Here is a 14,826-nt window from a genome sequence, read left to right as displayed (position 1 = left end):
TGGTAGAGACCCTGGGTTCAAACCCCAACCACGAGGCAAACCAGTGGTAGGCTTGTCCCGTCCCAGGTCTGCAGAAATGGGCAGGGTTGTTACATGAAGGGCATCTGGTGGAAAATTTGTGGCCAAATCAATCATGAAGCTCAGAGGGCTGACTTCCTGTGGTGACCCCAAATAGGGAAAAGCTGAAAGTTCATTCCTGTTTTCCTCAGGTGAGTTTGAATTTCTCCTGCTCTGTAAAAACAACATCCTGTACAGATATTGTGTGTTTGCAGCTTCAGTAAGATTACTGCCATGTGTTTGTTCTGTCTAGTAATGTGTTTTTATTTGATGTTCATTTCTTCTTCTTCTTCTTGTCAGTAAATTAGCTCTTTAATTAATTAATTAATTAATTAATTAATTAATTAGCTCTGCTCAACATCGAATGTGGGTTCACGGTTGTTACTCATTCTTTTGAAGGTGTTTCACTTGAAAAGTTTTGACAAGCAGAACCATTTTATCTGTTGTAAAGTCCAAAGGGTGACAAAACTACTTGAAGTGACTCGTACTGACTTCCTGCATTATAGTGAAGTGAAGAGGAAGGAAGCCTGTCTTCTTTTAATATCTGGACTTCTAGCTCATGCTCATTGCACGGCACCCAGAGGAACAGGACTGTCCTCCGATGTAAAATCAGCTTCTTCAGCGTTCCCCAGCTGATGTGTTTCTCTGTCTCTGAAGTGACACAGAGATGAGTTTAACAACAGCATCCAGTGGATTTGTGGTCGTCGTCCTCACTGTGACAGGTACTGAATATCTACATTTACTTTGTAGGACATTCAGCGAACTCACAACAAGCTGGAACTGTTGAATTCATCAATTTCAATCACTTTTTCTAGTTTTAATGTTTGATTTGATGCAAATCTTTAAAACACACACAAGTTTTTGTTGCATTTCAGTGCAGTTGAATCTTTTTTGTGTTGTGGATCCAAAATTGTTAACCTGTTAAAAGCAGAGCTTTTTGAATGAACTGTGTGAATGGAAATGTAAATGGTTCATCTGACAGACTCAGTAACTTAGGAGTTTATCACCAAGTCTGACCGAGAGCCCAAAATAGAAACAAGATGTTTCTAGGAAATGGTTTTAATTTACTCTAATTTCTTTCAGTGTGATGGTTCCACCCTGTATGTTTGCACAGCAGCAGTGAAGTGTGAATACACGTGAACAAGAACTGTTATGTTCATCACTAAATGTCTGTAAGATTCACAGGTCCAACACTGAGAAGTTCAAGAGCAGAGAAGAAAAACTATTTTCACACACAGGCCATATTTAACAATACATGACAGGAATACAGACTCTTTCTACATTAAACTTTAAATGTTGAGGCAAATTAGTTTAGTTGATGTATTTTAATCATTTAGCAGGTTTCCATAAAACTTCCCCAAAGTTGAATTTCACTCTGAATGTGATTTAATTCCTCCTGTGCTCTGTGTTACAGCGATACACAGTCAGAATACCTGGACAGTGACTTACTCTGCTACTCAGATCTGTGCCGTCAAAGGATCCACAGTGGAAATAAACTGCAACTACAGATACCCATCCAGGATGAATGGCCAACAGACTAAAGTTGAGGAAACAGTCTCGTTCACTAAAGGGAAGATTAAAGACCCTGTGGATCTGAAAACAGACTCTGAATATTCAGGTCGTGTTCAGTATGACTGTGGTCAGAACGACTGCACTCTGAGAATCACAGACCTGAGAGAGAGCGACTCAGCTGAGTACAAGTTCAGGTTCACCACAAACCAACCAGGAGGGAAATACACTGGATCACCTGGAGTCACTTTGTCTGTCACAGGTAAATATATAAATATTCAAGATCAATGAAACAGGACTGAAATAATCTCAGCTCACCATTTGAACTTTTAGTTAATTATGTTTCCTTCTTTATAGAACCAGATCTACAGGTAAAGTTGAAGAATAAGAATGGTTTTTGGGGAACTCTGGAGTGTCACAGTAGCTGTCGTCTACCAGAACATCCTTCTTACATCTGGTACAAGAATGGACAGAAAACTGGGGACAACACAGTTTATTTTTCAGGCTCCTTTTCTCCTTCAGACAGCTTCTCCTGTGCTCTTAAAGGATATGAGGACTTCCCTTCTCCCTCAGTGTGTGAGTTTACTTCAGTCTAACACTCACAGAACTCCATCTGGTGGCTCATTCAACCTGCTGCACTGTGACATGACTGCATGTGTTTATCACATGAAGGACTCAGTTTGCTCTCTCTGGAGAAACAGTCTTTGGTATTCAACTCTATCAACTGTTGTCAGTAAGTTAACAACACAGAAACTCTGTTTAAGATGTTGTAACAGTTGTGTTTTATCTTTCAGGTTTCTCTGATCGATGCAACATAGTGAGTTACACAAAGAGAAGAATCTGTGTCCTCAAAGGCTCATCAGTGGACATTTCATGTTATTACGACAGTTATTATTCTAATGTTCAATCAAAATTCTGGTTCCGTCCTGATCGTGGTTCACACCCTGAGGACCTCAGTGAGGACACCCAGTACTCAGGACGTGTTGAGGTTCTTCATACAGACAGACGCTCCACTCTGAGGATCAGAGACCTGACAGAGACAGATTCAGCCCAGTATCGCTTCATATTCAGAACAAGAAACTTTGAATGGGGGAGTAGTTTCCCTGGTACAACTCTGACTGTCACAGGTACAGATCAACATGAAGGTTTATTTCTAATCATTTGTATTAACAAAACAGCTTTTTGTCAAAATTCAAAACCGTTAAATCACACTAAATAAACCATTCAGAATGACTTCCTGGTCTGCAGTCTATTTGACGCCGGGTGTGTTTGCAATTTATACAAATAAAAGTCTCCCTTCAATAAATGCCTCAAACACTTAAAATGGTTTGTATGTTTCTGTAAATCAATTGTCAGTTAAAATATGACAGGCAGGAAATGCTTCATTTCACCTCCCATAAAAACTGATATTTCTGAAAAAGAATATATCAGTCTGTGATTTGTATCACACCGCTTGTACAAACTGCGACTCAGTGTTGAATGTGGCAGACTTTGTGTTTGTGCATTTAGAGACATTGCTGATGACACTGTAGTGTTCTCTCATCCAGCTGTGCAGATTCTGGTGACCGCAGTAATCCACCGGTTTGGTCCTGTGGCTGAGCTGAAGTGCCACAGCAGCTGCAGGCCCTCTGCTGCCGTTGTCTGGTTCAATAATGAAGAGGAAATACGGGGTACAGCTTTTTCTGAGGATACCTATCGCTTTCAGCCTGGACAAAACATCTCCTGTGCTTTCAGAGGTCATGAGGTCTACCGTTCGCCGTCAGTGTGTGAGTTTACCACCACATCATTAATGCAGTCCTTTTGATTACCGTTAATGTAACCTCCCCTTTTCACACCAAGTCTTTTAGACTTGTTTAAAAACACATCAGGAAGTGTTGATTGTTGATGACTGGCTCAGAACAGCACAAAAACTCTACAACTGGATGAACTTAATATTGTCTCAGGTGGTGTTGCTAGAGAAGGGAGTAGTTGGGAGTTGGACAGGTCAGTGTAGCAGATAGCCTGGAAAGTGCCTGGAAGATGACTCGTCATCATAGACCGGCTAAAAGAATACACAACAACAGGAAGAAAGAGCAGAACTTTGGACAGGAACTGGTGACATCAGCTCATCAAGAGTTATGGAGGAATTCTCTTGTTCTTGTTGGCAACTTAAACAGAATGTGTGTCACGAAAGCACGAGTCCATTATGTTTCTATTTTCTCCTGAAGATGCTCCGCTGGCTGCTAACGTCTTTATAAGTCCCCCTGCTGAGACAGTGGAGGGACGGTCCATCACTCTGACCTGTAGCAGTGATGCTAACCCAGCAGCCAATATCACCTGGTACAAGGAGGACCAAATACTGGTCTTGAAGGGACCACATCTTGTCTTGAACAACCTCCGGTCCTCTGACTCTGGACAGTATCACTGCACAGCTGAGAATGAGCTGGGGAGGAGGACGTCTGGAAACATCTCCATTAATGTGGAATGTGAGTGAAACTCATCACAGTAAAATAAACAGCTTCAGGCTGTTGTGCTTTTATTTAGTCAGTTATTGGAAAGCTTTCCTGATTCTTCCTCCATTTCCTCCAGATCCTCCAAAGAACATCTCTGTGTCAGTGAGTCCCTCTGCTGAGATGGTGGAGGGCAGTTCAGTGAATCTGAGCTGTAGCAGTGATGCTAACCCAGCAGCTAATATCACCTGGTACAAGGAGAGTGAAGACTCACCAAAAGCTTCAGGACAGATCTTCACCATCACTGACCTCAGACCTGAACACATTGGGAATTATTCCTGTGAGGTCCAGAACACAAGAGGACGTCGGCGCTCCACCTTAAATCTGACTGTTTCATCCAGTAAGTTGTATTTGTTTTCAGACCGTCTTCTGTTTACCGAGGTTCCAGCCTTATACTACGGGGCTCCCTTTATTTTGGCACTGCTTATATGACAGACTGTGTCCAAAGGCTCCAGGGAGTCAGTGTGAATCCACCTGCTGACTCCTCCACAAACTGCCAGGAAGTCAGGAAGGCTTCCCCTTTCAATCCTGCTTCCTTCACATGTAGAGTTTGTGTCATCTGATGCTTTTCCAAAATCCCTTTAAAACAACAGTTCACCAGTCATAATTTAGACTACGTGTCTGTTTCATGAATTCATTTGCTCAAAGGCCCAAACAATCAGACTGAAATTCTTTTGTCAGTCATCTTGGTTTCTGTTTGCTTCCTCTTTTCCAGGTTCACAGAAATCATTAGCTGCTGGATTAATCACTGTAGCTGTACTGATGATCGAATTCTTCTCTGCCTTCGTATTGATTCGGTAAGATGTTGACTTCTACTTTGGTTTTGTTCAGAGAAGCCTCTTCAACTCAGTCGGTTTTATTGGATGGTTGATTTGTTGGTCCATCCTCTTGTCCAGGAGAAAGACACAACCATCTGAGCCTGCAGACAGACCAGGCAGCAAAGCAGAGGTGAGGAAGAGGAGTGAATCATGTTTCCTTCCTGTCACATGAACTGTGGTGGTGATGAAGAGCAGCAGTTAAGAAGGAAAGCAGACGGGAACTGAAGTCTGATTTCATATTTTCCCTTCAGCTTGATGGTGAAGATTATGAGAACGCACCAGCACCAGAGGAGCATCAGGACGAACTCTTCTACACCACCGTGAGATTCAGTAAAGACCGGGATGATCCTCTGTACTACAACATCAGGCTGGGTCCGCCCAACAGAACCGATGAGGAGGATGTGGAGTACACTCCTGTCAACGCTGAGAGCGTCCGACTGTCTCCAAGGTCAGAGCAGAAGACTCTTCTTTGTTTGAAACAGACAGTTTCCCGTATTCTTTTATCCTCATCATTATATTTTTTCATTCACAGATTGAGACGTGAAGAGGCTGATGATGATGCTTCTGCACTTTACAGCAGAGTCAGCAGAAGGTGCAGAGAATGAACAGCAGCCTGAGGTCTGTCGCTCTCTGGAAGACTTTTATCAGGACTGACCGATAACACAGTCTGTCCAATGACATCGTGTCCCCTCTGCTCATCGGACGGAGACAGACGCTCAAAACTTTGACCACATTTTTCCAGCTGTTTGTTCGAACAGAGAAAAAAGACCAATTAGTCTTAACGGATTCTATCAGCAGTTTCAGCCGCTTTCTTCCTCAGCGCTTCATTCTGCAGCATTAATGTCAGCTTAGCAAACATTCAGCTGTTTTCTTTTTGAAATGTCTGTTTAAATGTTGTAGGTTTAATGCTGAAGAAGCTTCTGATGCCCATCAGGGGGCGACTCCACTGGGTATCAAAAGAAGTCATATTGTATTGAAGTCTATGGGAAACTGTCCCTCCTCCTCCCTGTTTGATCAGCTCAATAAACATTTTCCTGATGAGTTGATGGTCTCAGTCTCTAGTTTCAAGACTTCAAGAAAAGTCCATAAGAAAACCAAGAATGTTAATCTGCATCAATAGAAAAAAGAAATAGAAAACACTAAATCAACAGCGGACTGTTCCTGCTCCAGGGAAAATATCTGAACTGCTTCTTAATGGAGCAGATCCAGTGAAATGCTGAAATAGATGTTTTATGTCTTTTTTCTTATCTGTACTTCCTGATAACAAAATTGTTTCACGTCCGTGCTTTGCATTCTTCTTTAGTTTCACATTCTGAGCTGACTTCAGGCAGAAAACAAAAGAAACTTCTACAACGACTGAACGACCTTAAACTGTTTAACTTGGTATCTTCTGTTCCTGTGGTTCACAGGCCCACCGATAGGGGGGGCCGAACGGGTCTGCTGTCCCGGGCCCAGGGTAGAGGGCGTCCCAGAACTGGGCCCTCATTAAATTAAAGAATAATTTTTCAAAATACACATATTTCCGAAAATATTTTGTAACATTTGAGTTCTATCAGCTTCTTCTTTGTTTTCTTCCTAATTGTCGCCCCCCAACAAATGGCTTGTCCACCGAGCCTCCGCTAAGCCCCGCCCCCCTTGGTTACTGTTGCTATGTCAGGCTGTCTTCTGTTGTCTGAAGCTCGGTCGGAAAATGTCCGGTCAGCATCAGTCCGGTGATCAGAGAGGAAAAGAAAGAAGGAAATAAAACGTGAAGAAATGTTTTAAACAAATATTTTTTAAAAAGGTGGTGGCGTTGCAGCTGGGACGAGAAACGTAGAGCAAGGTAAGAAACAGCGCAGTTAGCTTGTAACGTGAGCTAACTGTCCAGCTCTAATGCTAACGTCCATTAGCCTAGCCTAGCCTAGCTTAGCTTTGACAGAAACAGAGTTTGGTGGCTCCATCAGAGGACAGGAGAGTATGTATGTGTATGTAAAAGTCTAAATGTTGTTTTAAGTTATATATGAAGTTTTTTGAATGGAAAATACTTGACTGTAGCTAATGTATATTCTTTTCTCTACAGTTTCTTATCAAACTGTGATTAAATCAGCACACACAGAGAGATTGTGGGGCATCTAAGATTATCTTGTCCCGGGCCGAGGAAAGACTGTCAGCTGGCCTGCCTGTGAATTATAGTTAGTGTGAGATCAGAAGCTGAAACCACTAAATGTAATCACAAATAAAATATGAATCAGCTAAATAATAATGGATATGTGGCTTAAACAGGAGCTGGAGACCTTCAGTTGCACAAAATCCGTTGTCTGACATTTGTTGCAAGACTTAACCCACTCATCCCCACGTTTCCTTTCTGTCTCTACTGTCAGCCGTCCAAACAGGAAAATTATGAAATTTAAGACTGAAATCAGTTAAGCAAATGAATAAACACTTTAAAACCAGCTGCAAAATGTTTTTAACCAAACGTTATGATAGGAACGTTCAAGCTGCCGCAGTTTGTGTTTTGGGGGATGTTCTCTGTCTGCTGTACTTTAACAGCCAGTAAAAAAACTCATCTGCAGACTCATCCAGATTTTAGGATTTTAAGCAGACAAAAAGGTCCCCACGATGAGTATTTTTCTGTCTTCAACTTGCAAATAACGTATTAAAAGTTAAAACTCTAAGATGGATAAAAATGAATGACTTGAAGTAACAAAGAAAAGACGATTAAAAATTGTGGTGGAACAACTGAATACTAAAGTTTAGGAAATTCATTTCTGAAATCATTGAAAAGGCAGCTGCAAACCATTTACATGACCATCTGCACAGGAACAGCTTGCTCGAAGAGTTAGAGCTCACCACAGCACAGAAACAGAGCTGGTTCAAGTCTCCAAAGATCAGGAGCAAGTGTGCCTTCATGCAAGAAGAAGTGGAGTACTTGGGGCACAGAGTGGACGCACAGGGGCTCCACCCGGTGGAGAAGAAAGTTGAAGCCATCATGAATGCTCCTACTTCCACAAAATATCACAGAACTCAGAGCATACTTGGGTTTGTCAAACTATTACAACAAATTCCTCCCCAACCTGGCAACCCTGTTGGTCCCCCAGACGAACTGTTGAGACAGAATGTGAACTAGACATGGCAACAAAGAAAAGACTGAGAAGATTTACACCTGGGGACGATGTGTTCATGAAAATGAGTGGATCCCTGCTGTGTATGCTCATCAGGTCCAGTGTGGTACACCGTCACCATCGGCAGTGGTCAAACCGTGACGCTTCATGTGGATCAGGTTAGAGCCAGATTGATAGACCGGAAACAGAGCTGGAGCTGCTGCCTGACACGGATGCGGGCTCCAGGGCTGCTTGCCTTCAGTGATTGAAACAAAAAAAGGGGGTGGGGGGGTTCTACTGCCCCGTGTTAATGTTTGTGTATGTCTCGGCATTTATTTCACAAGTATATGTTGTTAACGTAAAGGGGAGGAGATGTGTTATCACAGATAATCATTTGTTTGTATTTTTACGTCGGTTACACTTTATACTCCCTGCAGAGAGAAGTATTAGTCTGCATGTTATGTTGTAGTACCTAAGAGTCCAGCAGAGGGCAGAACGGAGACTTTGAGTTGCTCAGGTCAATGTTAAACATGCAGAAGAAGTAGACTGCTGTAGGCACCAAGTCAGAGAGTCACACAGGTGTTATGTTAAAAGAGGTTCAGTAAAGACCGTTGAAGGATTATTGACTGAAGATGCAACAATGACCAAACTCCATCATATCTCAGAGCTCATAGTTCCTTTCTGTCCCAGGAGGCCACTTGTGCTTCCCAGAGTCTCCAAGAGTAAATCTGGAGGCAGATCTCCGTTATCAGGCTCCTCTTCTATGGAACCAACTTCCAGTATCAGTCCGGGGGGCTTCAAACTTTTCTGTATGACGGAGCTGATAGTGAAAAAGTCAAAGTTCATTTAGTCTTTAGCTACGCTGCTACAGGCCGAGACTGCTGGGGGAGGACCTAGCATTTCTCTCTCTCTCCTCTCTCCCTCCCTCTCTCTCCCCCCCCCCCCCTCTCCTCTCTCCCTCTCTCTCTCTCTCTTTCTCTCTCTCTCTCTCTCTCTCTCCCCCTCTCTCCCTCTCTTTCTCCCTCTCTCTCCCTCCCCCTCTCTCTCTCTCCCCCTCTCCCTCCCTCTCTCTCTCTCTCTCTCTCCCCCTCTCTCTCTCTCTCTCTCTCCCCCTCCTCTCTCTCTCTCTCTCTCTCCCCCCTCTCTCTCTCTCCCCCCTCTCTCCCTCTCCCTCCCCCTCTCTCTCTCTCTCTCTCCCCCCTCTCTCTCTCTCCCCCTCTCTCCCTCTCCCTCCCTCTCTCCTCTCTCTCTCTCCTCTCCCTCCCTCTCTCCCTCCCTCTCTCTCTCCCTCTCTCTCTCCCCCTCTCTCCCTCTCCCTCCCTCTCTCTCTCTCTCTCTCTCTCCCCCTCTCTCCCTCTCCCTCCCTCCCTCTCTCTCTCTCTCCCTCTCTCCCTCTCTGCTGCGGCGGCTGGGGGTCCGGGCTCCGGTCCGCCGGCTGCTGCGGCTGCAGCTGCGGCGGATGGTCCGGCCTCGGACTTACCGACAGGGGGGACCGGCGCTCCGGGGCCGGAGCCTCCGGTGGCTGGAGAGGGCGGCCTGAGCCGGGGCCCGCCGGCGGATGCGGCCGGAGACAGGGAGACAGAGGAGGGAACTGGTGAGTCGGACTCACCTACTAAGACGGCATCAACTGTAGAAAATAATAATGGAGGAAAATGTTTCTGAATTGTTGGAGGAGAGTGGAGGGAAAGAGGAGGACAGTCAGGCAACCTGCAACATTCCCGATATTTTAATGGAGGACGGCGCTGAGGACTCAGGCCTCTCGCTGAAAACAGGAAAAAGGAAAAAACATGGGAGCAAAGATGATGGAACGGATTTTAAAACTAGAAAAATCCTGCTGACTCCCTCCGATGAGGAGAAGGACAGCGACCTGACTGCTTCCCAAAAAGAAAAATACACAGTCTATTCATTTGAGAGGGTAAAGACTTTTTTAAGAGAGACCAAAGGTCAGAGGGCAGTGAAGCTGGAGGAGGAGTTTCCTGACCTCAATGGTTTTATACAGTCTGTCAGCCGGCTGAGAAAAGAGCAGGTTTTTAGCAACCAGGAGGTCTACAGGCTCAAAAAGTTAATTACAAAAGCCAGATATGCCCTCTCTCAGGATGACGATGATGATGATGATGAGGAGGAGGAAGATGACATTTATTCTTAACTCCACCCTTTTAACTGTCTGTGCTTCTTCTAGTGTGTCCTTTTTTTTACCTCCACCATGTCGAACATCCACATCGGATCTTTTAACATTAACGGAGCTCGGAGCGAGGCCAAGAGAGCTGCTGCTTTTAAACTGTTTGAGATTAAGAAACTTGATGTGGTTTTTATTCAGGAGACTCACAGCACCCCAGAAATTGAGGGGAACTGGAAGAAGGAATGGCCTGGGGGGGTCTTCCTGAGCCACAAGAGATCCAACAGTGCCGGGGTGGGGGTCCTGCTCTCTAGAACTTTTAGTCCTCGCTCCGTGGAGGTAGAGCATATTTTATCAGGACACATTTTAAAAGTCATGGCTCTGTATGAAAATGTTAAAATGGCTTTTATCTGTATTTATGCTCCGGTTTTAAGCACAGAGAGGATGGAGTTTTTGAATGTTTTATGTAAAACCTTGAGTGACTGTGCCTAAGAATATTTATTCCTGGGGGGTGATTTTAACTGCACTGAAGACGACAGGTCAGACAGGAACCACCTGGAGCCTCATCCTGCTTCCTCTGCTCGGCTCAAACGCCTGATGGAAACCCACGAGCTGAAGGATGTGTGGAGAGGTTTTAACGTGAGGGACAGACAGTTCACCTGGACTCATTTTAAAGACGACTCTGTCTCTCAGGCCAGGTTGGACCGCTTTTACTGTTTTAAGCACCATTTTAGTATTTTTAAAAGCTGTCACATTGTTCCTGTCGGCCTGTCTGATCACTCTCTGGTTCACTGTTGTTTTTTTATCCAGAATGTAAAGACCCCCAGCGCCTACTGGCATTTTAACACAGCTCTGTTATCAGACAGCTCTTTTAGAGAAGCTTTTAGGGTTTTATGGTCCTCACACAGAGAGAGGAAGTCCACGTTCTCCTCAGTGCAGCAGTGGTGGGAGTGGGGAAAGACGCTGACTAAACAGTTCTGTCAGCAGTATACGTGCAACGTCACCAAGCACATCATCAGATCCCTTCAGGACCTGGAGACCGAGGTACAGACCTTACTGGGCTGTACAGGAGACCAAGGGTGTGTTGAAGCCCTGAGAAGTAAAAAGGCTGCTTTAGCCAACCTGCTGGGTGTAACAGCACAGGGAGCTCTGGTCCGGTCACGCTTCATGAACGCCTCCCTGATGGACGCCCCGTCACAGTTCTTCTTCGGCCTGGAGCGCAGGAACGGCCAGAGGAAGATCATCCACTCCCTGCGCTCCGACGACGGTTCCCCAGTGGAGGACGCTCGGGAGATCAGGAGGTTCGCCACACAGTTCTACCAGGAGCTGGTGGAGGACCCTGAGCTGGCTGCAGCCTTCCTCTCCAGCCTGCCACAGGTGACAGCAGCATCCAACACCATGCTGGAGGCCCCGCTGACTGTGGAGGAGCTGAACGCAGCCCTCATGAGCCTCGCCAGTGGAAAAGCTCCTGGAATCAACGGTCTGGGACCAGACATGCTGCAGGTGTTCCAGGAGAGCCTGAGGACTGGACTGCTACCTCAGAGCTGCAGGAGAGCCGTCATCAGCCTGCTCCCCAAAAAGGGTGACCTGCAGGACCTGAGGAACTGGAGGCCGGTCTCCTTACTGTGTGGGGACTATAAAGTCCTGGCCAAAGCTCTGGCCCGGAGGCTCAGAGAGGTGATGGCCGAGGTCGTTCATGTGGACCAGAGTTACTGTGTGCCCGGCAGGATCATAAGTGACAACGTCACTTTAATTCGGCATGTTTTGGAGCTCTCCGGCTCATTGGACGTGGACACTGGTCTTATTTCCATAGACCAGGAGAAGGCTTTTGACCGGGTCGAACACCGGTACCTGTGGCAGACGCTCGGTGCTTTTGGGTCCGGCCCAGGTTTCATAGTCTGGCTGCACCTTTCTCAGTCCAAAGGGGGGTGAGGCAGGGGTGTCCTCTGTCAGGGATGCTGTACTCCCTGGCCATAGAGCCCCTGCTACACAGGCTGAGGGGGGGGCTGGGGGGAGTGGCCTTCCCTGGATGTCCCGCAGCAGTGAAGCTGTCGGCGTACGCTGACGACCTAATCATAGTTTTAAATACACAGAAGGACATTTGTGTTCTAGAGGAGAACGTGGACCTTTTTAACAAACTGTCTTCAGCCAGAGTGAACTGGAACAAGAGCGAAGCTGTGGCAGTCAGAAAAGACTCTTTAAATGAGCTGGTTTTACCGGGGGGGCTGTGTTGGAGGACGGGAGGGCTAAAGTACCTGGGGGTGTTTTTAGGTGACGAACTGTTTTTAAAAAAGAACTGGGACGGAGCCCTGGAGTCCACACAGGGCAGACTGAGGCGGTGGGGGTGGCTCCTGCCCAGCATGTCGTACAGAGGAAGGACACCAGTGGTTAACAATCTGGTGTCCTCCTCTTTGTGGCATAAGCTGGCCTGTGTCGACCCCCCCCCCGAACCTGCTCTCCAGGATCCAAGCAGCACTTCTGAACTTTTTTTGGGACAAGCTGCACTGGCTCCCACAAGCACTCCTATTCCTCCCCAAGGAGGAGGGGGGGCAGGGGCTGGTGTGCTGCCTTCAGGCTCCAGTTCGCACAAAGACTGCTGTACGGGCCGAAGGACCTGGTGTGGAGGCCCCTGGCTCAGCTGGTCCTGCAGCGTGTCGGGGGCCCAGGACTCAAGGACTCCGTGTTTTTAATGGATTTTAAGACGGTGAGGATTCACACCCTGCCTGAGTTTTACAGAGGACTGTTCACTGTCTGGAGGCTGCTGCGGACCCGGACAGCTCAGCACACCTCCCTGTTCTGGCTGCTAAAGGAGCCGCTGGTCCACGGAGGACGCCTGGCCCCCCCCAGCTGGGCAGGAGCAGCAGTCAGCCAGGTGTTCAGCATTGCAGGTGTTTTAACTCTGGGTGACATGATCACCCTCACCGGACCACAGCTGAGGGACGCAGCACGCCTGGCAGCCACTTTGGGACAGAGGTCGGAGCGGATCCTGGGCAGGCTGCTGGACCACTGGAGGGGCTCTCTGACCCCACATGAGCTTCTCCTGCTAACCGACCACAGCGCTGGTGTGACCACACCATGTCCCAAAGACCCCTTCCCCCCCATTATTGCCCGCCCTGGATGGTCTGCTGGGGGTCAAAGTTCAGGTAGCCGGTCGGAGGTGAACCTGGGTGAGGCCAACAGTAAAATCCTGTCAGCGCTGATGGTGGAATGTCTAAACAAAAAGAAGCTGCAGAGAGCCGACTCCCCCTGGAGAGCTCACCTGGGCCTCGGTGAGGAGGTCCGGCCTGAGTGGAGGAGCCTCTACAAACCTCCACTCACCAAAAAGGTGGCCGACCTCCAATGGAGACTCCTCCACGGGATCCTGGCAGTGAACGCCTTCGTCTCCATCCTCGACCCGTCCACCTCCAACAAGTGTCCCTTCTGTGTAGCAATAGAAACAGTGTTCCACTGTTTCTCCCAGTGTCCTCGGCTCGGCCCCCTGTTCTCCCTGCTGGACACACTGCTAAGGAAAGGAGGAGAGGTGTTCTCCCTCCAGACCTTCATCCTGGGCTTCAGGTACAGGAGGGCCATCAGACACAGGAGCCAGATGATAAACTTCATCCTGGGACAGGCTAAACTGGCCATCTACGTCACTAGGAAAAGAAAAACCTCTGCTCGGTGCAGGAGGACCAGCTCCTCTTCTCAGATCAGCTGATCTGAGCGTTTTTGAGCGTTTGATGTGATAAATGAGTGAAACGTAACTAAACCTGTCTGTGGAAATGAATCAAATAAAGTAAACTTTAAAAATCAAAAATCTCCCTCTCCCACTCCCCCCCCCCTCTCTCTCCCTCTCTCTCCCTCTCTCCCTCTCTTCCCTCTCTCTCCCTCCCTCCCCCCCCCTCTCCCTCTCTCTCTCTCCCCCCCCCCCCCCCCTCTCCCTCTCTCCCACTGTTTCTCTCAGCTCTAAGCATGTGTACTGTATTTCCTAACCATGTTTCCTGAAGTCTCTGTCTCTCCCAGCTCCTGTCCTCTCTCTCCCTGTCCTCATCCTGCAGGTGATGAATCATCACTGTTTTGAAGATCTCCTCCTCCTCCTCTCATTCTCTCCCTACTCTGGATCAAAACGTCCAGAAGGTTTTGACTACATTGAAGTGAATTGAACCTTTAATAGATAATATGTGCATAAAATCAATGTGAAACTTCTCCTCAGTTGAAACACAGGAAGAGAGCTAACATGTCTCAGTGGGTCGTGTTGACATGGAGGACAGAGACTTGGCACTCAGGTCACAGGACTGACCTCCTGTGGTGACCCCAAATAGGGAAAAGCTGAAAGTTCATTCCTGTTTTCCTCAGGTGAGTTTGAATTTCTCCTGCTCTGTAAAAACAACATCCTGTACAGATATTGTGTGTTTGCAGCTTCAGTAAGATTACTGCCACGTGTTTGTTCTGTCTAGTAATGTGTTTTTATTTGATGTTCATTTCTTCTTCTTCTTCTAAGTAAATTAGCTCTTTAATTAATTAATTAATTAATTAATTAGCTCTGCTCAACATCGAATGTGGGTTCACGGTTGTTACTCATTCTTTTGAAGGTGTTTCACTTGAAAAGTTTTGACAAGCAGAACCATTTTATCTGTTGTAAAGTCCAAAGGGTGATAAAACTACTTGAAGTGACTCGTACTGACTTCCTGCATTATAGTGAAGTGAAGAGGAAGGAAGCCTGTCTTCTTTTAATATCTGGACTTCTAGCTCATGCTCATTGCACGGCACCCAGAGGAACA

Source organism: Echeneis naucrates, chromosome 1 (assembly GCF_900963305.1).
Source record: "Echeneis naucrates chromosome 1, fEcheNa1.1, whole genome shotgun sequence".
NCBI lineage: Eukaryota > Metazoa > Chordata > Actinopteri > Carangiformes > Echeneidae > Echeneis > Echeneis naucrates.
This window is presented reverse-complemented; position numbering follows the sequence as displayed.